General features: G+C 42.3%; 1 protein-coding gene across 1 annotated transcript in view; it reads right to left on the minus strand.

The window, feature by feature from the left end:
* The window catches only part of SYK (spleen associated tyrosine kinase), a 97,040-nt gene extending 76,840 nt beyond the window's left edge, over positions 1-20,200 (minus strand). Inside the window, exon 1 of the mRNA XM_054520173.2 lies at positions 20,035-20,200. The gene's annotated coding sequence lies outside the window, so the exon portion shown is untranslated. The remainder of the gene's footprint in view (positions 1-20,034) is intronic.
* Between the last annotated feature and the right edge of the window lie 5,577 nt (positions 20,201-25,777).

Genomic DNA, 25,777 nt, shown 5'->3' on the forward strand with positions numbered 1-25,777 from the left:
ATAACTCATGCCTGACAGAGGCTTCTCTAACCCACATATTTTCCCTGTAAGGCACAGCACAGCCTTCTTACACCTAGGGACACCAGATAGCACTTCAGTTGGGGGCTACTCTAAACAGCAAAGTCACCACAATTTGAAAAAAGGAATAAAAATACAAAAAATATGGCACTAAGTAGACTGGGAAAAAAGACACTTACTTATAATATGAGGTGAAAGGAGGAGTTGGAGTGTCTGGAATATGCATGTGGTTAAAATTTTGTGCCACTCTGTGATATGGTTTGGCTGTGTCCTCACCCAAATCTCAACTTGAATTGTATCTCCCAGAATTCCCACATGTTGTGGGAGGGACCCACGGGGAGGTAATTGAATCACTGGGGCCGGTCTTTCCCATGCTATTCTCGTGGTAGTGAATAAGTCTCATGAGATCTGATGGGTTTATCAGGGGTTCCCACTATTGCTTCTTCCTCATTTTCTCTTGCTGCTGCCATATAAGAAGTGCCTTTCACCTCCTTGCATGATTCTGAGGCCTCCCAGCCATGTGGAACTGTAAGTCCAATTAAACCTCTTTTTCTTCCCAGTCTTAGATATGTCTTTATCAGCAGTGTGAAAATAAACGAATACAGTAAATTGGTACCAGAAGAGTGGGGTGTTGCTGAAAAGATACTCCAAAATGTGGAAGCGACTTTGGAACTGGGTAATAGGCAGAGGCTGGAACAGTTTGGAGGGTTCAGAAGAAGACAGGAAAATGTGGGAAAGTTTGGAACCTCCTAGAGACTTGTTGAATGGTTTTGACAAAAATGCTGATAATGATATTAACAATAAGGTCCAGGCTGAGGTGGTCTCAGATGGAGATGAGAAACTTCTTGGGAACTGGAGTAAAGGTGACTCTTGTTATGTTTTAGCAAAGAGATTGGCAGCATTTTACCCCTGCCCTAGAGATCTGTGAAACTTTGAACTTGAGAGCGATGATTTAGGGTATCTGGCAGAAGAAATTTCTAAGCAGGTAAAGCATTCAAGAGGTGACTTGGGGACTGTTAAAGGCATTCAGTTTTATTAAAAAAAAAAAAAAAGCAGAGCATAAAAGTTTGGAAAATTTGCAGCCTGACTATGTAATAGAAAAGAAATACCCATTTTCTGGGGAGAAATTCAACTCAGCTGCAGAAATTTGCATAAGTAGCAATGAGCCTAGTGTTAATCCCCAAGACCATGGGGAAGATGTCTCCAGGCCATGTCAGAGACCTCCACAGCAGCCCCTCCTATCACAGGCTTGGAGGCCCAGGAGGAAAAAGTGGTTTCGTGGGCCGGGCCCAGGGTCCTCATGCTGTGTGCAGCCTAGGGACTTGGTGCCCTGTGTCCCAGCTGCTCCAGCCATGGCTGAAAGGGGCCACCGTAGAGCTCAGGCTGTGGCTTCAGAGGGTGAAAGCCCCAAACTTTGTCAGCTTCTACATGGTGTTGAGCCTGTGAGTGCACAGAAGTCAAGAATTGAGGTTTGGGAACCTCTGCCTAGACTTCAGAAGATGTATGAAAATGCCTGGATGACCAGGCAAAAGTTTGCTGCAGGGGCAGGGCCCTCATGGACAACCTCTGATAGGGCAGCACAGAAGGGAAATGTGGGGTCACAGCCCCCACACAGAGTCCCTACTGGGGCACTGCCTAGTGGAGCCATGAGTAGAGGGTCACCATCCTACAGACCTCAGAATGGTAGATCCACTGACAGCTTGCACCATGTGCCTGGAAAAGCCACAGACACTCAATGCCAGCCTGTGAAAGCAGCCATGAGGGAGGCTGTACCCTGCAAAGCCACAGGGATGAAGCTGCCCAAGACCATGGGAACCCATCTCTTGCATCAATGTGACCTGGCTGTGTGACCTGGAGTCAAAGGAGATCATGTTGGAGCTTAAAATTTGACTGCACTGCTGGATTTCAGCTTGCATTGGCCCTGTAACCCCTTTGTTCTGGTCAATTTCTCCCAGTTGGAATGGGTATATTTACCCAATACCTGTACCCCCATTGTACCATTGTATCTAGGAAGTAACTAGCTTGCTTTTGATTTAACAGGCTCAGAGATGGAAGGGACTTGCCTTGTCTCAGATGAAACTCGGACTGTGGACTTTTGGGTTAATGCTGAAATGAGTTAAGACTTTGGGGGACTATTGGGAAGGCATGATTGGTTTTGAAATTTGAGGACATGAGATTTGAAGAGGCCAGGGGTGGGTGATATCATTTGGCTGTGTCCCCACCCAAATCTCAACTTGAATTGTACCTCCCAGAATTCCCACATGTTATGAGAGAGGCCTGGGGCAGGGGGGTAATTGAATCATGGGGGCCAGTCTTTTCCATGCTATTCTTGTAATAGTGATTAAGTCTCACAAGATCTCATGGATTTATCAGGGGTTTCCTCTTTTGCTTCTTCCTCATTTTCTCTTGCTGCCACCATGTAAGAAGTGCCTTTCACCTCCTGCCATGATTCTGAGGCCTCCCCAGCCATGTGGAACTGTAAGTCCAATAAAACCTCTTTTTCTTCCCAGTCTTGGGCATGTCTTTATCAGCAGTGGGAAAATGAACTAATACACTGTGTGTATGATCTCAAATGGTCTTGAAAGCATCATGATTATTGATTTGAGGATTACAGATAAATGACTGTGATTGTGAGTAGGCAAATTCACAAATTCAGAAGCCATGAATACTGAGGATCAACCATATATTATCTCACATAAGACTGCTACTGGTGACTCACATTCATTCTTATCCATTTTGAATGACTTCTAAGATATTCACCAAGGGCCTCAGTGGTCACAAACAAGCTGGATGGGAAAGTACAAATTACTGTAAAAATCAATACACAGATACTAGTACTTGGAAAATTATAATATCAGTCTCAGCTCCTGATAGCCATATCTCCCTGTATTCATTTGGTTTTCTAACAAAATGTTTCCTGCTACTTTCAAAAACATAGGTTTTGTTTACATATACCAAAAATCAGCTGATGGCATGAGAAAAATCTGCCTGGTTTTCTATTAGAGGGGTTGATATTTGCAGTCGCCAACCTGCACAGCTGAGCCAGCATAATTCCTTCAAGGTAGAGAAAGCCATGCAGCCTAAATAAGCGGCACCAGAGGGGCCTGAGCCAGGCCTGCTGCTCACCAGCTAGCCAGTCTTGAGCAGATTACTCTCCACTTCCTCATCCATAAAAGGTTATAGCTTCTACTTTATTGGGACTGTTCTTCTTTTAGGAAAAATAAAGGCATAAATGGTAAAATGGCAACATTTATTAATTTGGGTGGTGCTGCACTGTTCTGTATTTTATAATTTTTTTCCCAAAGAAAAACCCTATGGTTGCTGTCACGAATAAATGAGATTACTCATGACCAGGGCCTGATGCTGGGCTCCCATGCTTCCTTACGATCTGACCGTAAACAACTCGAGTGCAGGGAAGCATCTCAGCTGTTGCAACAGCCCCCATACCTCACCCTACTCCTGACACGTGGGAGGCGCCCCATAACTCAATGTGCTGAATGGATCAAAGCCAACAAAATGGCCTGGTTGGCCATCAGAGAGGCTGGCAGAAGCTAAGAGTGCCCCAGGAACTTTTTTGGTCATTCTGAAGTTGTTTCCTGCTTATTTGTTTATTTTTAACCATTAGTTTCAATGCCACATGCTCTAAGTCACTCTGTAAGATAAACATCAAAATATCAGATTGCTTGGGTGTTGGCAGAGACACTGCCCTCTCCTCTCTGAAATGACCCTGCAACAAGAACCAGATAAAGAAATAAAATGGAACCAGTGGGCACCCCGATCCTGAGCAATAACATGCCACAAGCACAGCCCAATGCAGCTATGTTTGCCCTGGAATCATGAAGACCCTTAGTGGGGACTGGCTGCTGTAGACTTCAGACAAGGCCTGCAGAGTGGAAGGATATACACAGCAATGGAAAGCCAACCATTTCTTAGAGTGTTGAAGAGAGGAGACTGAATGGCTGGCAGCCTCACTGGGGAGAAATATGTATTAAACCAATTCATTCTCTCTCTTTCACTCTCTCTCTCTCTCTCTCTCACACACACACACACACACACGCACACACACAACATTATTGAGAAGGGAGGAAATATTCTGGTAGACTAGAACGCATCCAAAGCCCCTCCATGATCTATTTCAAAGATGAGGATCCTACCTTGGGTTTGTACAATTATGCTGAAATAATTAAAGAAGAGAAGCAACAGGAGAAACAAATGGCAAAGGACATTCACCAGAAAAATGTCCCAAAAGGCAGATGAAGTCATGTCCACACACACAGATATGGAATCAAAGAACTTAACAGAATAATCACTTGGTTAAAATAACAGCTCAAAAGGGAGGAAGGGGCAAAAAATGACAACAACGATAAGCCGGCAGGGATCAGGGGAAAAGGCTAGAAAAGAAATGATGGCTATTATATCAAGCAGGGAAAAATGAATGGATATTAACACTGCAGGCAGCATGGGGGACAGGATCTGTGGAGCTTGAGAAAAATGAAATAGGAATTAACAAAGACTTCAGGAATTCAACAGAAAAATTGAGAAAGACAGGGGAGATCTAAAATATATAAAATTAATGTCCCTGAAATAGAGAATTAAAATAAAGGAGTAGAACACCTGTTTAAAGTTATAAAATTTCCAGAAATAAAAAAATGTCTTGTCTACAGGGGTTAAAAAAGCATCTTATCCAGGAACCTCTAGAGCAGGGATGTACAATCTTTTGGCTTTCCTGGGCCACACTGGAAGAAGAAGAATTGTCTTGAGCCACACATAAAATATACTAACACTAATGATAGCTGATGAGCCAAAAACAAAAAATTGCAAAAGAAACAACAACAACAAAAAAAACAAAATTCATAATGTTTTAAGAAAGTTTACAAATTTATGTTGAAAAGATATCTGTACTCCCATGCTTCTTCACTGAAGCACTATTCGCAATAGCCAAGATACAAAATCAAATTAAAAGTCCACCAAGGAATAAACGGCTAAGGAAAATGTGGCACACACACAATGGAATACTATTCCGCCATGAAAAAGAAGGAAATCCTATTGTTTGTGATAACATAGAAGAAGCTGGAGAAAGTTATGCAAAGTGAAATAAGTCAAGCACAGAAAAACAAATACCTCATGATCTCACTCATATGTGGAATCTAAAATGATTGAACTCATAGAAACAGAGAACAAAATAGTGGTTACTAGGGGCTGGGGAGTGAGAGAATAAGGAGATGACAGTCAAAGACTGCAAAGTTGCAGATAGAGAGAAGGATTAATGATAAGCATTTATGATGATGGGTATGTTAATTGGCTTGATTCAACCCTTCCACACTGTACAGATATAATATCACTGTGTACCCCATAATTATGTAAGATTAAATTTGTCCAAAAATTTTTAAATATTACTGGGCCTCAAGCTTCTCCTTGGAAACACATCGAGCCAGAAGACAGAAGAGTTACATCCACACAGTTCTCAGAGGTGGCAGACGTGTCCAACCAGAGGCACATAGTCCAGCTAGGCTCAGGGCTGGCAGTGAACGATTTCAGGAGTTAGACTAAAATGACTGTGGAAGGTTCTGATGTCTCTGTCGAAAATCAGAAGAACAGAAGCACAGCTATCTGCCTTCTAAACACCTGCTTCTCTGTAAGATAAACATCAAAATATCAGATTGCTTGGGACACATCTAGACGTGTCCTAAAACTGCCAATGCCCAGCCCAGCACAGCCCAGTGAACCAGATTCTAAGGGCAGCCTCCGCTGCCTAGGTGGTTCTCACGACCGCTGAACAGAACAAGCTCCTGCTTCCATTAGTAAGCTCAATTCACAAACAAAACAAAACAAAACAAACAAACAAAAAACAATGAAAAGCTCCAGCTGAGAACAGTGGCTCTGCATTTCAGCTGCAGGTTAGGATCACACAGAGTGCTCTTTTCCCAGCCCTAACACTCAGAATCTCTCTCTTGTAAAGCTCTCTAGAGAGCTTAGCACACAGCCAGGATAGAGAAGCAGTTGCTCTAGAATTATCTAGAATTATCACCTCTATGTGGAAGGTTCTGGGGTTCAAAACTGATCCAAACAGAGCTGACTGCAGAAGTGAGCAGCAGCACAGGCTCCCAAACAGAGGGGAACAAGCACAGAGCCGAGCACATTCCCCATTTCACGTGGGAGTATAAAGAAGTCACATGAAAGGCATCATTCAGGAAAACATTTTTAGTGAATGAAAGTGTTAACTCAATTTTTAGACATATCAATTTTGTTAAGACAATAATTCAGGAAGAAGAATCTTGATCGCACCTTTTGCAGTAAGTGGAGCCTGAGTGCTGGTGGTGGGGCGAAGCTCCCCTAGGAGGGCAGCACGTGACTGCACTTCCTGGAGTCAGGCTGAATCATGAAAGGAAGTCCTATAATTCACAAACCCTTCAAAACGACTTCTCCTGTGGCATTTTATCTCTACTCAAATTAAGCAGCACAGGAACTCCAGAGACAGGCCAGCCACACATCTCTGCTCCAGCGCCCGGAGTGAGGCAAGGTTGGAGACGAGGGGCCAGTGGCAGGACCCCACCTCTGCTCACTGAGGTGCCTCAGAAGGCTCCCCTCTCAGCCCGCCTTGAGTACTTACAAAATGAGCAAACGGAAGGCATTCCCAGAAACAAACGCTTTGTTTCTTGGTCTTGAAAGTACAAGGGCCACTTGCTTGGCATCTTATTTTTTTGTTTTGCCTTCGTGAGAAACACGTTCCCTTTCTACATCTTCTTTTCAAAATGGACAAAACCTCAGGTTCCAAATGTTTCAAGGAAACTATGTTGGATTTTTTTTTTTTTTTAACCGAAGAGAAAGGAACAAGCACTAAGGTTTTCTCCAGTCTCTCAAAACCCTCTTGAGCAAAAACCTGGTTTGTTCTTTCAGAAACTATTCTGAACCAAGTGTGCTTACCCCAAGGATACACGACTTCGTAGCTTTCTCCAAGGCTGTGCTACCGCTTGGAGGACTGCTGCAAGGAAATAACTGGGAACCATGTCAGTTCCCGGGCGACTGAGAAGTAACATTATTGTGTGTGTGTGTGTGTGTGTGTGTGTGTGCACGTGTGTTGTGTTGTGCAGAAGAATGTTACAGCCTTGAGGATGAAAAGGGCCAGGCCAGGGCCCCACGGACAAGACTCAAGGTCTCATGTCAAAGGAGAGGGCACTCCTGGTTCCCTCATCAGTTCCCAGGGTCAGATCCTCTTAAGAAAATTGGGAGCTGCAGGTATCAACACATGAAATAGTGGCGAGTGTTACCGTGCACTTAGGCAAGGGGTGGCACTGAGAGCTGGGAAAGGGGAGAGGTGGGTGGAAGTTCATATCACTCCTGGGCTCCTCAGGGAACGGGCTGAGAGCAGCTTGGTGTCTGGCAGACCTTGCTGCAGCAATGGAAATACCTGTTCTACTCTGCCTGACACAGACCTACCACCCACGTGTGGCAACTGGCCCCTGAAACATGGCCTGTGTGACTGAGAACTGAATTTTAAATTTTAAATGAAATTCAACATTTATTTTAAATGGTTTTAAGTAATTGAGCAGTCAGTGGCCACATGTGGCCAGTGGTTCCATAATGAACAGCCTTAGCAGGGATGACAGAGAACAACATGATGAGCTGCATCTTATAAACACACCCCCAGGACCAGAGTCTGTGTGGTCCTGGTACTTCCCCCTTCCAGAAATTCCTTCTAGTTGGGCCAAACTTGAAGGCTCTGGGTTTTCTTTTGATAATGGGGGTGATACATTTTTCTCTAAATATCTAGTTGACTATATCCAAGTCATATCTGACATATTAAAATATGAGAAATAACTTTAAGAGTGCCCACAATATGCAAAGAGGGTGCCATGCTGGGAGCAGAGTATACAAAACTCTCCATGCCATGGTCTCCAACTGGACATTTTAAAAGAGCAAGGGCCAAAGTCATGCAACAAAGTCTTTTAGAGCTTCTGAGTAAGATGCCCCCCGGGGGAGTGACCTTGTCTAGTGACTGGGGATGTGAGAGTGGAGGACAACGCACCCCCTATGTGTTGCTTATTAAACCCAGCAGAGCCCTAAACACATGATTAGGATCTAGACACAGCTTATTTGCTTATGATACTGTTGGGTAAGAGTCACTCTGTTTCTGTGACCCTCTTATAAAATCTTTTTGCTTGTAAAAGAACCCTGTCTTCAATTCCCTGGTAACCAGTAGCTATTTATCCTTGACATCCCGCACTCAACCATGAACATTTGACAGAGGGCCTATTCTTTGTGAGCCAGTCTGATTGGTGCTTTGCATACAGCATCTCTGAGCTTGATAGCAACCCAAGGGTTAGGTATTTTTAACCTCATTTTGCAGATGGGGTACTACCAGCCCCCAGCAGTTTCCAGTGAAGGATGGAATCTAGACCCCGTGGCCTGGTCTGCTTCTGACAACCACTCTGTCCCCAGAGAGGGCTTTAGAGCCACTTCTTGGAACTGGACGTTTACAGGTCAAAGCCACAATTCTAGAGATTTTATTATAAAGTGTAAACACGGGGACAGGCGATGAGTCCAGGGGCTCTTCTGGGCGAGTATGGCATAGTGCTGATGGAGGCGGCTGGGGTGGGGAGGTAGCAGCAGCAGCCCATCCCCTAATGACTCACAAGAACAGCCCTTCTGGTCACCATCAGCTGCAGTCAGCGAGGCCCAGAAGCCAAGCCACAGACACCAAGAAACTATGGACCAAGCTTTCAACCAGGAGCGAAATTGCTTATGTCCTTCTCACGAGAAAAAAATATTTCACATGAAGCACGCACATGACAAATGGTCTGACAGAATAAAGCATGGTGGACTAAGCATAATGTTAAAAAAAAAATCTTAAAGACGAAAACCATTCAAATCCTCTTGTGTAGAAAATGTTACAGGTCAGTTTTCCTATCTGACCAGTGCACATATTCTTCCTCTGAGAATTATTTCATGTGCATTCACCTTCTGCAAGTCTTACAGTCGCATGCTGAGAATGCACTGACATTCTCACTCTAAAGCCTTCCTCTAAAAGTTCTGCAGAGTGGCAAACCTTAGGAGAACATAAGTTCCCGTGGAAAGGACTGTTCGCAACAGAAAAACATGAGCCCTTTCTCTCTTAATCACACACACACACAAACACACACACACACACACATATCAAATGGGGAGGGGCCACTCTGGCCTGCCCAGTGTCTGCAGTCAAAGGTACACACAGCTGCCATTATACCCAGCATACCAATAAATCCCAATTTGGTGGAAACCTCGTCAGCCTTTAAAGATGTGTTTCTGTGCTATGAAATCCTATGAACTAGCTGTCAAATGGTGGTCCTCAATCTTGTCTGCTGCACTGGGTGGGGTGGAGTAGGAGTGGCTTTAAGAAACATCTGAAGGCAGCCTGCACACCAGAGCACCCCAGTGTCCTTGGAGGTGGCCTGGGTTTCAGGACCTGAGTGACAGCAGGGTGCAAGCATGTTTGAGACCACGGCTGTACACCTTTGGGTGAGCTGCTGAACCCCTCAAAGCCTCACTCTTCATTGGAGGACAGAATGGTGCCAGCAGTCATAATGCATGATGTGTTTCTAAGTTACTTCTCTTCCTGGTCTCATCCTACTTACCCTTTCCCCCCAAGCAAACCTTATTGTTATCATTTTTCTCAATTGAAAAAAGTACACACTCCTGATCGTTGTAAATACTGCAGGCACACTGAAGTAGGCAGAATAAAAATGTAAATTCCACCTTTTTCTCTAAACCAATTCTATTCCCCTCCCCCAAAAACTGCTATTCTTAATTTGGTGCTTATACTTCCAGATCACGCTACATATTTACATACACATGTGTACACACTGGATTGAATATGTACAGGCAGAAATGCATGTATAAGTAGTAAACAGCAATCCAATATCACTTAAATTATTATGTGCATGTGTGAGATTTTTAGTTTTTTTTTTTTACTTATTATTTTTGAGACAGGGTCTTGCTCTGTCACCCAGGCTGGCGTGCAGTGGCATGATCTCAGCTCACTGCAGCCTTGACCTCTTGGACTCAAGCGATCCCCCCACCTCAGCCCCCCATGTAGCTGGGACCACAGGTGCACACCACCAGTCCAGGCTAATTTTTTTTTTTTTGGTATTTGTCATAGAGGTGGGATTTTGCCATATTGCCCAGGCTGGCTTCCAACTACTGAGCTCAAGCAATTCCACCCACCTCGGCTTCCCAAAGTGCTGGAATTACAGGCATGAGTCATTGCACCCAACCCAGCACGAGTTTTTTAAACAAATACAATGATATGTTACATCTTGCTTTTTCACTAGTAGAACTTGGACATTGTTATATTTGGTGTATGAAATAAATTCCACATTTTTTAGAAGACTGCATAGGATTCCAACATATGAATCAACTACACTTCCCTTAGTGATTTTTTTTTGCTATTATAAAATAAAATGTTGCAATGAGTATTTCTCCACTTTTGTCAATTTATATGTGTAATAGGTTCCTAAAAGTGAAATTGTTGAGTGAAAGCACTTGTGTTTTAAATTTTAAAAGATATTACCAAACGGCCCTGTCAGCACCCACCTGTATTTTTTTCTTATTGATTTGAAAAAACTTGCTGCATATTAAAGCTATTGATCCTTTACCACAAGCATTGAAATTAAATATATCTTACCATTTTTTTCACTTATTTATATATTTTTTCATTTTATGGGGATTTGCTTAAAATTTTAGGAAATCATGCTTATCAATCTTGTGATGAGTGTGAATATAAATTCATATGTTTTATCACATTTAGACAGGCCTCTTCACAATTATTTTAAAACTCACCTAAGTTTTCTTTTAATAGCTTTATTATTTCAATGCTATATTTTTATTCTTTGTTCAGCTTGGAATTTATTTTGATATAAACAGCAAAGTTTTGTTTTTTTTTCCAAACGATTTGCAGTTTTCCCAAGACCATTCATCCATGGCCCTGCACTTCCCCCGCCTGGTGTGCAAAGCCTCCCTTGGACCCATGCCTGCATATTATCTGGGTCTGGGCTCTACTCCCCACAGCAGCTTCACTTCACAATTTCGTGGAGTTAGTCTCCCTTAACACCTTTATCTTACATTTCTTCTCTGAGTCTTCTCATAAGTCTCTCTCTCTTTAAGTTTTTGCACATCTAAAGTGAAAGAAACACTTTACCGTAAGTATTTTAATGTGCTTAATTTTGTTTGGTCTTCACACTGACAGAGTTCTGGAATCACCTGTACAGCAGGCTCATTTCAGGGGCCTTAGACATCTCTCCATCTCTGTATCTGGAGAGCTCCCTGGTGCTCTTGACAGCATCACAGAAAGGCCATCGTGGGGCGGTGCCAGTCTTCGCTCACCCATTTGTTACAGGTTGAATTGTGTCCCCCCAAGTTCAAATGTTGATGTCCTAACTCCCTAACCCCTCTGAGTGTGACCTTATTTAAAGACAGGGTCTTCACAGCAGTGATTATGCCCCACTGAAGTCCTTAGGGTGAGCCCTACTCCAACATGACTGGTGTCCTTACATGAAAAGGAGATCTGGACCCAGAGACAGGCACACAGGGAGCATGCCATGTGGAGCTGGAGACGGTCACCCACAAGCCAAGGAGACGCCGGGAGCACATTCTCCCACCCAACCCTTGGAAGGAGCCACCCTGGGACATCCTGATCTCAGTCTCTTTGGCTCAGAGTTGGGAGGTGACACATTGGGCTGTTCAAGCCGTTCAGTATGTGGTGCTTTGTTATGAATGCCTGATCAGACTGATACTCCATTCCTCCATAACAGACACTGACACAGCTTCCAGAGTCTTCTTAGAAGAAATAAGCTCCGGGGAATACCTTACACACTGCTGGCTTCTTTGGGGAAATCATCCCTCACAAATACTTGCCTTTCTAGCATGAGTCCTTCTCCCCAGCTGCCAAGCTGCCTTTCCTTGACCAAATCATTGAAGTCCCACCTGCCTCACAAACATTTCCATAACAGGAGGGAAATGGGTCTGAGATCTTTCCACACCTGTCCACTCCCAACAGTCATGACAGCAACGCAGGCAGAGAGCAGCAGTTCTGCCCCGTAGGGGGACAGCCACAGACATAGAGGTCTGATGTGGGAAGGACAGAGACACTCACTGCTAGGGGCTCAGCGCTCACTTTCCACGAGGCTCTAGTTCACTCTGCATAGTAAATTTATCTCTGTAGAAGGAAGGCATGCATAAAAGCTTCAGCTCTTCTCACTTGAATCTGTCATTGGTTTGGGATTGTGTCTAATTCCTTTTGTATATGCTTAACTTCTCAATGCAAAAGCCACAAAGATCAAAACAAGTTTTGTGTAACCATTGGTGATGAGTAAAATCGGCATGTCTGACACTGAGCCTGTGTCCTCCCTCTGCCTCTCCAGGCTTTCCTGAGCTGCTGACAGTACTCCAAACCTGCCCACCAATTAGGCAGCACAGCAGATCCTCTTTTACGCCCTATTAGAGTAGTGGATAGGGATTCTGGTTCTGGATTAGAAACACCTAGTTTTGAGCGTTCTAATCCCAGCAGCATCACTCAGTGGTTGGACAAATCCCTTCACCTTTCTGAGCCCGTTTCTAATCGGATTGAATTAGATACTCTGCATATTTAAACAGGCTTCTAAGAAATCTATGAATTTGGACTCTCAGTATCCTAATAAGCAGGACAGACTTCATGACGGAGCTACAAGATCACTGGCAGCGATTTGGGGAACCTAACGCCAAGGCCTGCGATGCAGCCTGCTCTAGCCAGGCTCTTCCCCGTCACCCTCACTGTGAGTTCCTTCATGTAGCCATGACCATCAGCTGATTGGTGTTGCTAACCAAAAGGAAGTGGTGGCCTTCCACCTCAAGCATATGCACAGCTATAAATGCAGAGAAGGGGAAGACACATGAAAAACAGTATTACAGAAAATGAAGTCATAGCACGCTGAGGATCTGAGGAGATATTCCATGAGTAGCTTGGCAATGAATGCTGTCCTTGAAAGGCATGAAGCAAGACAGGGTCACACTGAAGGCAGCAATCACAGTCCCCCAGTGCAGGCAGGCAGCAGTGTGGGGGGTGCAAGGTGGGAGAAGACCAAAGGTGGAATGCCTTAGAAGCGACAGAGACCTGAGGGAGGAACAGGGAGGAGCGGGAGGACAAGGGAAGAGTAGATGCTCCCCAGCTCCAAGAAAGCAGCATAAGCCACCACGAAGGAAAAGACACGTGTGTGGCTTCTTTTGAATAGGGAAGGCATGGCCACACCCACAAAGAACAGGGAGTTCCTGCCACCCACACACCACACAGACCAGTTATGGGCCCATCCTGCCCTGTGCACATCCAGGTCTTGCCCTCCTCCTATCTCACGTGGGACAGGTTGCAAGAATGCAGCCTTAAAAGACTAACGCCTAGGGTACCTAAAAAAAAAAACCAACAGACACGTGGAAATACCCAGCACATCAGGAAAGCTGACAGCAGGAGAGAGAGGCACCAAGCATGCAAGCAGATGAACTGATGCCCTGGGAGACAGGGGTAATGGTGCACTCAAACAAGTAATAAAATACACAAGAACCTAATACATCACTTAAAAAAATCCCAAAGAAGTAACTACATTCCTTGGAAATTAACCACCTGCTTGCTAAAATAATCATAGGAAAACTAAGTGGATGGACTGAAGAACAGGACGGACAGGGATGAAGGGCTTCCTTGAGATAAAGATTAACCTGATGGTTTCATGAAAGCACAGTGCAAATGGCAAAGGAGAGGGAAAGAATGAAAAGAAAAAGTGCATTCATTGCAGCACTGTTTATAATATCAAAAATTAGAAAAAAAATCGACATGCCTATTCTGGACTGTCATAAAAATTACAATAACCACTGAATATGGAGACCTCCCCGCACCCCAACATATTAATAAAAAGAAAGTTACAGAGTGATAAAGGTATTAAGAAGACGTACACATTATATCTTCTGAAGAAGATATAACCACCATTATATCTTCTGAAGACATGCACACATGCACACATGAATGCACAGGACGAAAGAGGGGAGGTTAGAGCTCCAACTGCTCCCCCACAGTGGGACTGGGGGCAGGGCTGGGACTGAGGGTGGAGGTTAAGAAGGGCTTTTCTGTTGCTCGCTGTATCTGAATCCTGTACTGAAGGATATGTACTCGTGTATCGATTATGCAATGGACAACTTTTCTAAAAGAAAATATTAGAAAGTTCTCCCATCTTGGAGGTCAGAGAAACTAACTTTGGCAATTGTGGTTGCTCATCAAACCTATCTGGACGTGCCTTCCCTCCAAGACTGCAGGGCAGATTCCCAGAGTCAGCCCGCCTGGGAGAGGCTCTGACAGTTATGTCAGTTTTAACCACACACCAGGTACCGAGCACTGCAGCTCCATTAGGTATCCATTAGGTATCACAGCGAAGCCCCCTGTGACTGCTCCATTTACAAAAGAAGAGCTTACAAATAAAGAAGGGGGACTTGAACCCAATGGGGCCTCAGACCCTTACTCTCAACCAGTAGCTACAAAAATATTCAATAAATGTCACTTTGAGGCACTGTATCCGCCACATAATTCATATATTGTTAGCACTTAAGATGAAAACAACCACAACATTCTGCCTCTACCAAGCAAAGCCTAAGGAGCTTGTTAAGGAGCAGCAAGAGGTCATGCAGTGTTTCCCAAAGAGGCTGTGGCAGAGCCAACCCTGAAAGCCACTCTAAGAACAAACACACTGCAGGGTCATGGAAGTGTAGGAGCACTGGCTGAGACTGGCTCTCTCAGAGAATCTCTGTACATGTTACCTGCACAAAGCCTCTGAAGATGCCCACGATATTTATCCCTGCTTGCTGCACTTTATTTCATCCAGCATTTCTCACGCTTACTTGAGCAAGCTTCCCAGGGAATTCCACTTAGCACTGCAGTGTCCACTTCGGAATCAATCAAGGAAATTGAAGAGAAGGCCAGCAATCTGCTTAAAGTCTCATGAGATCTCCATTTCCACAAAAATAAACATTCTCATCACTCAGATAATAAAATGTTGGTGTCGTATCTAATACAAAAGTGACATTGACACTGATGTAAAACATAGAGGCTAACTGTTAAAGTGGAGTTAAAAACCATCTTTCACTAAGCATGATTCAGAATGCACCCTGATAGAAATCATAAAAGTTCTATGCTACAATAAATAAATAACCATAGAATTAAAAAGCTCTGGAGAAATATTTTCAATAATTATGACAGTGGATTTACAACAGGTAAAATGTAGGTGAGTGTTAACAAGAGGCACATTAATGCCACAGATGGTACAACAAAGAGTATGATAAGCAATTTATATAAAACATATTTGGTCAACAAATATTCCCCATAGGGCCGGGCACAGTGGATCATGCCTATAATCCCAGCACTTTGGGAGGCTGAGGCAAGAGGATTGCTTGGGCCCAGGAGTTTGAGACTAGCCTGGGCAACATAGCGAGAGCCCATCTCCACCAAAAAAAAAAAGAAAAAAAAAGAAAGAAAAATCCCACACCAAATATCCCCTAAACATTCTTCAGGTATTACTGTATGTATAGCAAGACTGAAGAGCAACTGTTAGACAAGAAGAAGAAGATGGAGGGTTCCAGAAAAAAAGAAAGAAAAATGGAAACTTGAGATTACTTGGTATATCTGACACTGTAGAAAACTGTGTCAATAGGGCTTTCATCTTTATGTCAGAAAGTTGGGAAGGAAATGATAATAGGCACAGTGCAAACTAAGAAAACACAAAAACAAAGCAAGGGTTTACCCCAGGAAGAGCAAAAAGGGGTACAAGAAAGAAAATAGAATGATATACCTTGCTTTAGCAGTAAACTATATTTATATAACCATAATAAAATAAACCAAATAACTTCTTAATTTCAAATGAGAGAATAATTATCCTGGGACGGTGTGAGAAGGAGTAGAAGGTGATGGTGGTCTAAAACTCCAATGTCCTGAATTCTCAGTGTCAATAAACGCTGTTTAAAATTAGTACACCAAAAAATTTGAAAATATGCCAATCATAAGGAAATAGTGAGAATTCTAGAGGAAATAACTCAAAGCAGTACCAAAGGATGGGCAGAATGAAAAGAGGAACTCATCACAAATTAAAATTAAACAAAAAGAGAAATTAACTTAGGTCACACCAAAACATTTTCATGTCAACTCAACAGGAACTGATAGATGTAATATTAATAAACTACCAGGTTGACCAAGGGAAAATAAAGATTTATCAGTTAAGACAAACCAATGGAGGGGAGAAATGAAAGGTCATATGCTGAACATTCAAATGCTACTTAGAATCAGGCAGAGTATACTTAAGTAAAGCACTATTTAAACTGTGGATATTCCTAAATCTCTGCCCTGGACCCTCCTTCTGTTGAATTTGCATTCTCTCCCCAGTTCACAGTATCCAGGTCGAGAGCCTCCCTCACCCTGCTGGGTAGACCTGCAGCTTGCCTGCAAGGTTTTCACTCGGGTCAAGACATCTCTCATCTGCATTTCAGGCTAGAAGCTCACTGTCTCCTCATACTTATGCTCCCTTCCAGCGCTCCAGGACAGCAGTGACTGGAAGCGCCTCTCCAGCTCAGAGCCAGGATCCCAGTTTCAGAGCTAGACACCTCGGAGCAGAGGACCAGAAAGCTCACAGTACTCCTCAGTAATCCAGTCATCATCAACATTCTTAACTGCCCTCACTTGCTCCACCACCATCTGCCTTTGGCCAGCTGCCAGAAATCAATACATGGTTTCCCAGAAAGAAAAGAATCAAGGGAGCCATTTGGATTTATTAAACGTACTGTAACATAAACAAAATATTCTTTCTTTGCGTATCTTTTGTCTTGGCTAAATTCAACTGTCTTTAAGATTCCAGTTTAACCACCTTCTAAGAAATGTAGGGCAAAACTTGCACAATTGATTCATAAAGGAAAAAAAGCTCAAATTGATACAAGCTAATATTTGGTCAGATAAAATTATAAGCAAATAGAAAATTTCCCTGATAACATCATATCAAAATGAATGAACTTTCCTAAAATCCAGTCAGACTAGTTCTTAAAACATCTTCCCACAATCCCTCAGTAGAAAACCCTTTTTTCCTAGTGTTCAAATCCAACCTGTTCAAATCTAAGTAGAAGAGGAAGGTGATAAGACACAAATGAGGCAATTTGACTATAATCTCTCATTAGGACTCTGCCTTCTGATTTTAGTTGCTTTAGAAGAAAAAGTAATGCTCAATGTGTAGACTTCTAAAACAAAACAAATTCTTCCCCAAAGGCCTAAATTCCTGTTGTTGTTGTTGTTTTCTCCACCCAGTTACAGCTAAACCAATCCAGAAGTAGTGGAAAATGTTAAAACCAGCAAAGCAAGAGTAGAAAAGTCAGGGGGTAGCTGGAAAAAAATCTATACAGGGAAAGTTGAGAAAGTAAAAATTAGCCATCACTTAGGCTTAGATAACTGACACAAACTCAGCTGGTTGCAAAGTTAACAGGAAATAATATTTCTTCCATGGACAGACTGCAGCTGTAAAGGGTGACAGTAACCCCTCCTGTAAGTAACTTCTGCTCTCTTTCTCTAAAATGGTACTGTCAGAAACTCTGCTGTTTGAAATTATATTACAAAGATGAGACATCCACTCTTACTTGAAGGACCTCTATTTTGATCGGTATGATTGAAAATTCAGTAAAATCTTGCTATTTAAGACTCCCTAAAGAGAGAGGAACTGCCCTTCTAATTACTGGAAAGTGTGAAGTATTGAGCAATATAAATGCACTTTGCTTTCAAAAGCAAACTATAGTTCAATGGAGTCTAATACAGACTGAGTACCTCAGCTCCAGCTCTAAAAAGTTCTGAAAAACAACACCTTTTTTTTTTTTTTTGGTAAGTCTTAGAGAAGCTCTTGTAGTGATAACACCTGCTCTAAACTGACACACAGCTATTTATAGTCTTTATTTATTCCACTTAGTAAGAATATTCATGTTCTTAAATGTAAAAGTGCAGAAACATTAATGCATGGAATTACAGGATTCTCTCCAGCTATATTGGAATGGCATGTAACCAGCAGGGTCAACATGTATGTTTACCTTTCTAAATTCTGAGCAATGTCTTTCTCAGTTCTGAAATTTAGATTCTAAATTTTAATTCCAAATTCTGAAAAAGCTTGAATTCCAAAATACACCTTGGCACAAGCATATTGGATTATAACTATGGGCAAGCAATGTGCTAAATAAGTGAAGTTCTACTAAGAAGTCTTCCATTAAAAAAAAGCAGAGAGATTAGACCTGCATTTAGAATACTAAATAGGGGCCTAACAAAGATCAGGGTGATTCATTTCTAAAGTGCAAATCTAGCAATAAAATAACGTTTCTACCAATTTCATCTCTCAGGAAAGATAAAGACCTAAAGTATACACTCCATTTTTATCCTAGCTTAAAACTTTCTAGTTATTAAGACTATTATAAAATCCTATTTTATATTTCACTTCAAATACAGAGGCTTTAAAAAAAATCTTCCCACAATCCCTCCGTAGAAAAATCTCTTTTTTCCTAGTGTTCAAATCCAACCTGTTCAAATCCAAGGTAGAAGAGTAAGAGGATAAGACACAAATCAAGTAATTTGATTATAATTTCTCATTCAAATACAGTTTAAAGTGCACTTCAAATACAGGGGATAATACAAATCAATTTCTGTTTTAATGCAAGAGTTTTCTAAATACGTTAAAACAAAAGTGCCATTCAGAACAAAAATGATTTGATAAAATAATTTCAACTAACAAAGATTTCTCATTTAAAACACTTAATAATTTACATGTATTTAAGCCTTTTTGAGAAAATATAATTCTATCTATGCACTGCTCGGACTTTCACTGGGGAGAAGGAGGACATCAATGTATTTAGTTGCATTTAATTAAAATGCTGCCTGTGTAAAGGCAATGAATTTGTCCCTACTAAGACAAAGAAGTCAGATGCTAGAATCAATTCCATTTCTTCCAGGAACTCTCAGGGATTAAATGGTTCCTTTTTTTATTTTTAATACGAAGAATCAGATATGGCACAACATCTTCAACTCTTTTTTTTTTTTTTTACTACACGCTGCAATGCTTTGAACTCTACTTGAGTTCAACTGAATCTTCTCTAAGTCAGGCAAAACTCATAAAATATTTTGCAACACTGTTTCCAACGTAAAAAAAGATTCAAACTCTCACTTCTCCAATTGTCTTTCTAGTCCTTGAACATTCCAACAAAAGAATGGATTGCATTTGTGTAGTTTTTAGGTGGGCTTAAGGTTTTGGAGCCACATTGCCAAAAACAGACAGACAAAAAGAAACACCCTTAACTCTTAACTCAAATTTACATTTTACTACATAAAACTTTCTTGCTCTCCAAGTTCATTGGCTAAGTAAATTACTTGACAATGAAAATATATCCACAAGAGTAATTATGCTAAATTTTAGTAGTGGTTCAGAAAGTTTGTTGTTTGAATGCAACTGCTGTTTCTTTCTGTAGTAAAAGATTTGTCTAAGCTCATAAGGCGTCTGGACATTTCTACTTTGAGTAACTTTGATAAACACTGCAGCATTTTCCAGTGGATTCGTGTAAATGGCCAAAGGAAAATGTTCTAGCTCCAAGATCGAATTCCTCGCACTGTGCCTGATCCCCAGTCCCGCGTCTCCCGAGGGCCGGGCCGTGACCGCAGTTTCCGCGCTCCCTGGGGGCCTGGGCGCCCTGGGATGCTCGGCTCACTTTCCGCACGGTCTGACCTCTGTCCCCTCCGCCCAGGCCCGAGCCCCTCTCTCCCCGCGCAGCTTCTGGATCCCGAGCGCGGGTAGGTTCAGGAGCGAAGCTGGCGGAACCCACCTGTATTTATTCACATGGTTTCAGCACTTTTACCTCGGCCGATGAAGGCCCTGCGGGCACCTACCCGGTGTGACTGGGCACACAAGAAAGCAGAACAAGAAAGGGCATGAACGCAGCGCGTCGTCCCCCATAACCTCCTCTCCTTACCAGAAAGTCCCGGCCGGGGAGGGGACGCGGCCACACCTACGTGCGCCAGGTGAGGCGAGGGCGGGCGCAGCGCGGGGCCACCCGCTCTTCCTCGCTCTCCCGCCGCCGGGGTGGCCTCAGCCGCCGGGCCCGCGGCTCTTCCTCATTTTGGGCAACTTCCTTAACGCGCCCGGGCAGGCGGCTCGCACTTCCTCCCAGTGTCGCGCCCCGCCGCCCTGGCCCGCCCTGCTGACCGCGCCCATGAGCCCCGAGCTGGGCGGGCACCGGCTGGAGCGCCGGGCGAGGCTCGAGGAATCGGCCCAGGCGGCGGCAGGTGCAGAGGAGCCCGGGTGGGGCGCGCCTCACTCCTCCCGCCGAGCAAGGGCTCTTCGCAGGCAGAGAAGGTGGGACTGCCCGGGACATGGACCGCATCGGTCCCCCTCCTCCGCCCCAGCGCGGTGGCTTCTGTGACTGCCCAGGACCCACAGACACCCAGCGGCCCTTTCCTTTTGCTGTGCAGTGCTGGGGAAGAGACTCCACTGCATGGCATATTCCCTGGAGTGTGTATCTGGGTCACCAAGCCAACAAGCTCCAAGCTACTGTGCTGGAGCCCTCGGGAGGCCTGGGCAGTGCTGAGAGGGACCCTGTAGGTGAACACCAGACTTCACGGCACACTAGTGGGCAGTGGGGCACGCTGCTTCTGAAGGTTTTAATTATTACAAAAGTCTTTGCTTCCTTCTTACCGTGACGGCTCTGATGTCCACAACCAAATAAATTAAACATATAGTCCTAAAAATTGTTTTGAGATACCCGCCTGATACCCTTCTCCCAAACCATCCCCCTTTTCCTTTTGGACATTCCTCTTTAAAGTGTTCCCACAAAACGGTATCCAGACCTTCTTGATAACATTGGTTGGCAGTGCCTGTTTTAAAAAGCTTTACCCTAAGCCAAAATGCAAGAAGCAAAAAAAAAATATATATAATGTGCTGGATTGTAATTGCCATGGAGAAAATATAGGGATGGGACTATTTACACTTATTGGAGCCCTCAGCCTTTTCTGCTTCCAGTGTTATTGGATTTTCGTTCATTTTTGCCATTATTTTTTCTAAACCTGTTAAAAGAAAACTTCAGCCGAATTAAATTTAAAGCAGTTTAATTGAGCAATGAGTGATTTGCGAATGGGGCAGCTTCCAGAATCACAGCGGATTCAGACTCCAGGGATGCCTCATGGTCAGAACAAATTTATAGACAAAAAAAGGGAAGCTATGAACAGAAATCGGAAGTGAGGGAGAGAAACAGCTGGATTGGTTACAAGTTGGTGTTTGCCTTATTTGAACACAGTTTGAACATTCAGCAGTGCATGAGTGGTTGAAGTATGGCCGCTGGGGTTGGCCAAGACTCAGCTATTGTTACAGGCACATACTCCTAAGTTAGATTTTCAATCTTGTCTGCCTATTAAGCTAGGTTACAGTTCATCCACAAGGACTCAAATATAGAAGTCTGGGGTCCTTCTCAGGCTATATTTAGTTTGCTTTAAGAATTCCTCTCTTTTGGTCATTTTCTCAAAGTTGAGAAAATAACCAAAACTTTAGTCATTGATGTCACTGTCACCATTGTAAATGCACTTATATGGTCTTGAAACCCACAGAGAAACAGTAGAACAGTGGGTTTTGCAAGGAGGGAACAAGGAGTGGGTAGAGGATAACCCTTATGCTGGAACGTCCTGTTTGCTGGGGAAAAACAAAACCTGGTCTGTTCCGGGCACATTTAGCACAAACGGCTCCATTTTGGTTCGGTTTGGTCTGTTGGGGCCTAGTGCATGAGCTCAGCTCAAAACAACGGCCTCCCATAATTTTATTTAATAAAATTCCCCCTTTTTGTTCAGGTTCTCACTTCAGTGAGAGTGCGACCAAAACTTAGGCTTAGCACCTCTCTCAGTTTTCATCATTTCAAATTTCCAGTCTCAGCATGTCCTTCATAGGTTATGGTGTCCTCATAGTTGCACATTTCTTTCAGCTTTTGTCATTCCAGTTGAAGAGATACCATTTGACATTCTAGAAATGGCTGTGTGCAAACATTTAAAACCTTTGAGAGAATACAGTACACCAGGGAGACTACTATTGTGACTACCAGGAGGATAATACCAAGTGTTTAGAGTATGCTCCTTACCCAGGATGCCCATAAACCAAACCACCTAGAATCAAATAGATCAAAGAATAAGTTAAAGAGTGTACTCACTTAACTAGGTGGTCTTTTCCTTTATCCCCTACAACCGAATCTCTATAATACCTGATGTATTTCTTCATAGACCACAAGTGCCAGTAGCTGCATAGATACTTCTCTGTTTAGCCAGTTCTACTATTTAGCACAACTTTCACAAGAGAATTTAAAATCTGTTGTGTAACCATAGCTTTTACAGTAGGATCTGCTATAGGGCCTATCATGAGTGATACATTTCTAATCATTGCCTCTTTTATTTCAAACCATGGAAAAAAGACCTAACAAATGATGCTTTTTTTTTTTTTTCTTGAGATAGCGTCTTACTCTGTCACCCAGGCTGGAGTGCAGTGGTGTGATCTCCACTCACTGCACTCAGCCTGCTGGGTTCAAGCAATTCTCCTGCCTCAGCATCCTGAGTAGTGGGATTACAGGCGCCCACCACCATGCCTGGCTAATTTTTGTATTTTTACTAGAGATGGGGTTTCACCATATTGGCCAGGCTGGTCTTGGACTCCTGACCTCAGGTGATCCACCCGCCTCGGCCTCCCAAAATGCTGGGATTACAGGTGTGAGCCATCGTGCCCGGCCAAATGATGGCTTTTAGAAGAGTGAAGGCCTTCTGGCAATGTTCTCTTTGACCCATGATGTGGGTTAAGAGAAGTGAATCCATGTCTATTTCTGACTGATTATGAGGCAATGTATGTGCCATTAAAGTTTCTCACCAGCAAGGGGCCTTCATCTTTTATCTATCAAAGTATAAGGTTATCCATGTATAAGCCTGGGTGAAAAAACCTTCACAAATAAAAGTATACCCCATAAGTGCACACAACAGACCCGCTTTTCATTTCTATTATTCATACAGGCATAAATAAGGAAAAATGATGCTAAGATAAGAGTCTCATGATAGTAGAAGCCTTGATCCATGACCTTGGGAAAAGCTGCTCACATCAAGGCTGCCATCTTCTTCTCAGGAGAAATTTCCCTGGTTAGCTTTACCTTAAGGATTCCAGTGGGTGTACAGTTTCAAGAGCATGGAGGGACCCTTCTCAGCTGTGACATTATGAACCTAAAGTTAAAGGTCCTGAAGTTTTGCTGTAGTGTGGATGGCAAGGACAATCTTTCTTTGATGTTCTCAGAAGATTCAATTTTTGAGGTCTAGATTGTGAAATGATCAATTGTCCTCAGTGAACCATAAAAAGCTTTTTTTACCTGATGAAAATACCCTGTAGCAAAATAATCTACTGTTATAACACCAGCCCTCTTGCATGGGAGAGGTTTTATACAACCAAAAAACATGCATTGAAAATGACAATTGAATAGAAATCCTTTTATAAAATGTTTAAATGGCCCATCAGGTAACCAAACATACCTGAAGCTTTGATTGTCTTCCCAGGAATATGGATTTAACACACCAAACATTGGTTATAAACTTTATAAGTCACCATACTAATATATTTAATTTGAATTATTTTATCTTTTCCATGATGAGCCATGGAATGCAGAACTTTTAATAACAATAAGGACTCTGGAAGGACAAGGCAGCTGTCCTGGTTTTCCATGAGTCCATGCTTAACATTGAACTCATGTCCTCTCAAATACCGGTTGTTTCTCCAATTTAGGTGCATAGCACTGGTAACTGATGGGTTATCATAGGTAATTTGACTTAGACCAAGGAGTTGATTCAAATTGTATATCTAAACAGTTTTAGTATTCACTCATTTAGCATGAAAATCTGGCAAAGTATTTTCTTGGTATTTAATTAATTTTTGTTCTACTTGGGTTAGCAGTTTTATAAACCAGTCAGTCTTTTTATTAAAGTTTCAGGAATTCTTACGCAGTCCAATTCTTGTGGAATTGGAGAATTCATGTGGAATTCTTACCCATGATATGATATTAAAGTAATTAGAAACTTGTACTTAAGAGTGATTTTCAGTGTTCTTTCCATCCTTTCATGAACCTCCTAAAAGAAACCATATTCTAGGATTTTGCATGCTTGTGAGATTTCCAGAACCTGCATCAGCATTATGCAATTAACTGTGGAAATGATTTTAAATAGTCATAGTTAAAGACATAATTGACAAGGAAATTTGATCATTTCTGTGGTCTATAATAACTTAACATATTAATAATAACTATAATTATGATTGGTAGCATATACTGAGACATATAAGAATTTTAGAAATCCCATACAATTTTGGAACATATTGATCTCATATGCTAAAATATAACCTGAAGAAGGTTAAACATTATCTTTTGTTTTGACAATGCTTCCCATGTAACTGAACATGTCAGACAGCCCTGTTGAGCTCTTTTGGATGCTTCAAGCACCCTCTGTAGCCTCCCAAAGTTACAGGTCAGAAAAGACAATTGTGAAGCTGAAATTTGATTTTGGGAAGCCTATTAAATATGTTAAAGGTTTAAAACATTTGATATTATGAAATAGAATTCCAGGTTACGATGTCATTCCTTTAGCCAAAATGATGACTCAAAAATTTTAAAAAGGCAAAAACCTTTACTGATTGATGGATGGAAGACTTAGCTTTCCAAGCATCTGTCTCTTATCTTTCCCATCTTTTTTCAGTAGTTTATTCAAAAGACAAACAAAAATCTGTCATTATCCTTTAATATTATAGGAAAATCGTGTTTGAGAGAAAGTCAAATTTCACCCTTGCATTAGTGTTCTATTAATGTCAACTCAAATTTTTTGTTTGTTTGTTTTTGAGACAGAGTCTCACTCTGTCACCCAGGCTGGAGTGCAGTGGTATAATCTTGGCTCACTGCAACCTCTGCCTCCTGGGTTCAAGTGATTCTCCTGCCTCAGCCTCCCAGGTAGCTGAGACTACAGATGTGTGCCACCACACCTGGCTAATTTTTGTATTTTTAGTAGAGATGGGGTTTTGCCACGTCAGCCAAGCTGGTCTTGAACTCTTGACCTCAGGTAATCCAGCCACCTCAGTCTCCCAAAGTGCTGGGATTACAGGCGTGAGCCACCACACTCAGGCCTAATTTTTAATAAAACCTTATAGATAAGTCTATCAATCTTAATCAGTTTGACTGTAAGGTGAGAGTCTCATGAACCTTTTATAACTCTTCATAATTTTTGAGAAAGAGCAGATCAGTGCTCCAAGAAAAATCTGTTATGCTTTTATTCTAATGTTCAATTTACAGAAAAACTTAATACCCCTTTAACTTTAGCCAATGTCCCCACAGAATTTCTTTTTACAAGATTAATTTGTCATGAACCTTCCACAACTTGTTCAAACCTTTAGCTTTATCTTACCTAATTTTAAACAATCCTTTAATTTGATAAATCAGGCAAAAATTTACATTCCCATGCCTTTTTACAATCTTTTACCAAAGACATATTTAACTCTCCTTACACACACTACTGAAAGGACTATGTTTTCAGTAGTTTCAATCACATGTGATAATGGTAACTCTTAGCAACTTTTATTTTTGGTGCATAAATTCTTTCATGAATCTTTTCATGACTTACACAGACCATCTATGACATGCTTAGACTTTCTGACTTGTCCTAAACATC

Source organism: Pongo abelii, chromosome 13 (assembly GCF_028885655.2).
Source record: "Pongo abelii isolate AG06213 chromosome 13, NHGRI_mPonAbe1-v2.0_pri, whole genome shotgun sequence".
NCBI classification, from domain to species: domain Eukaryota; kingdom Metazoa; phylum Chordata; class Mammalia; order Primates; family Hominidae; genus Pongo; species Pongo abelii.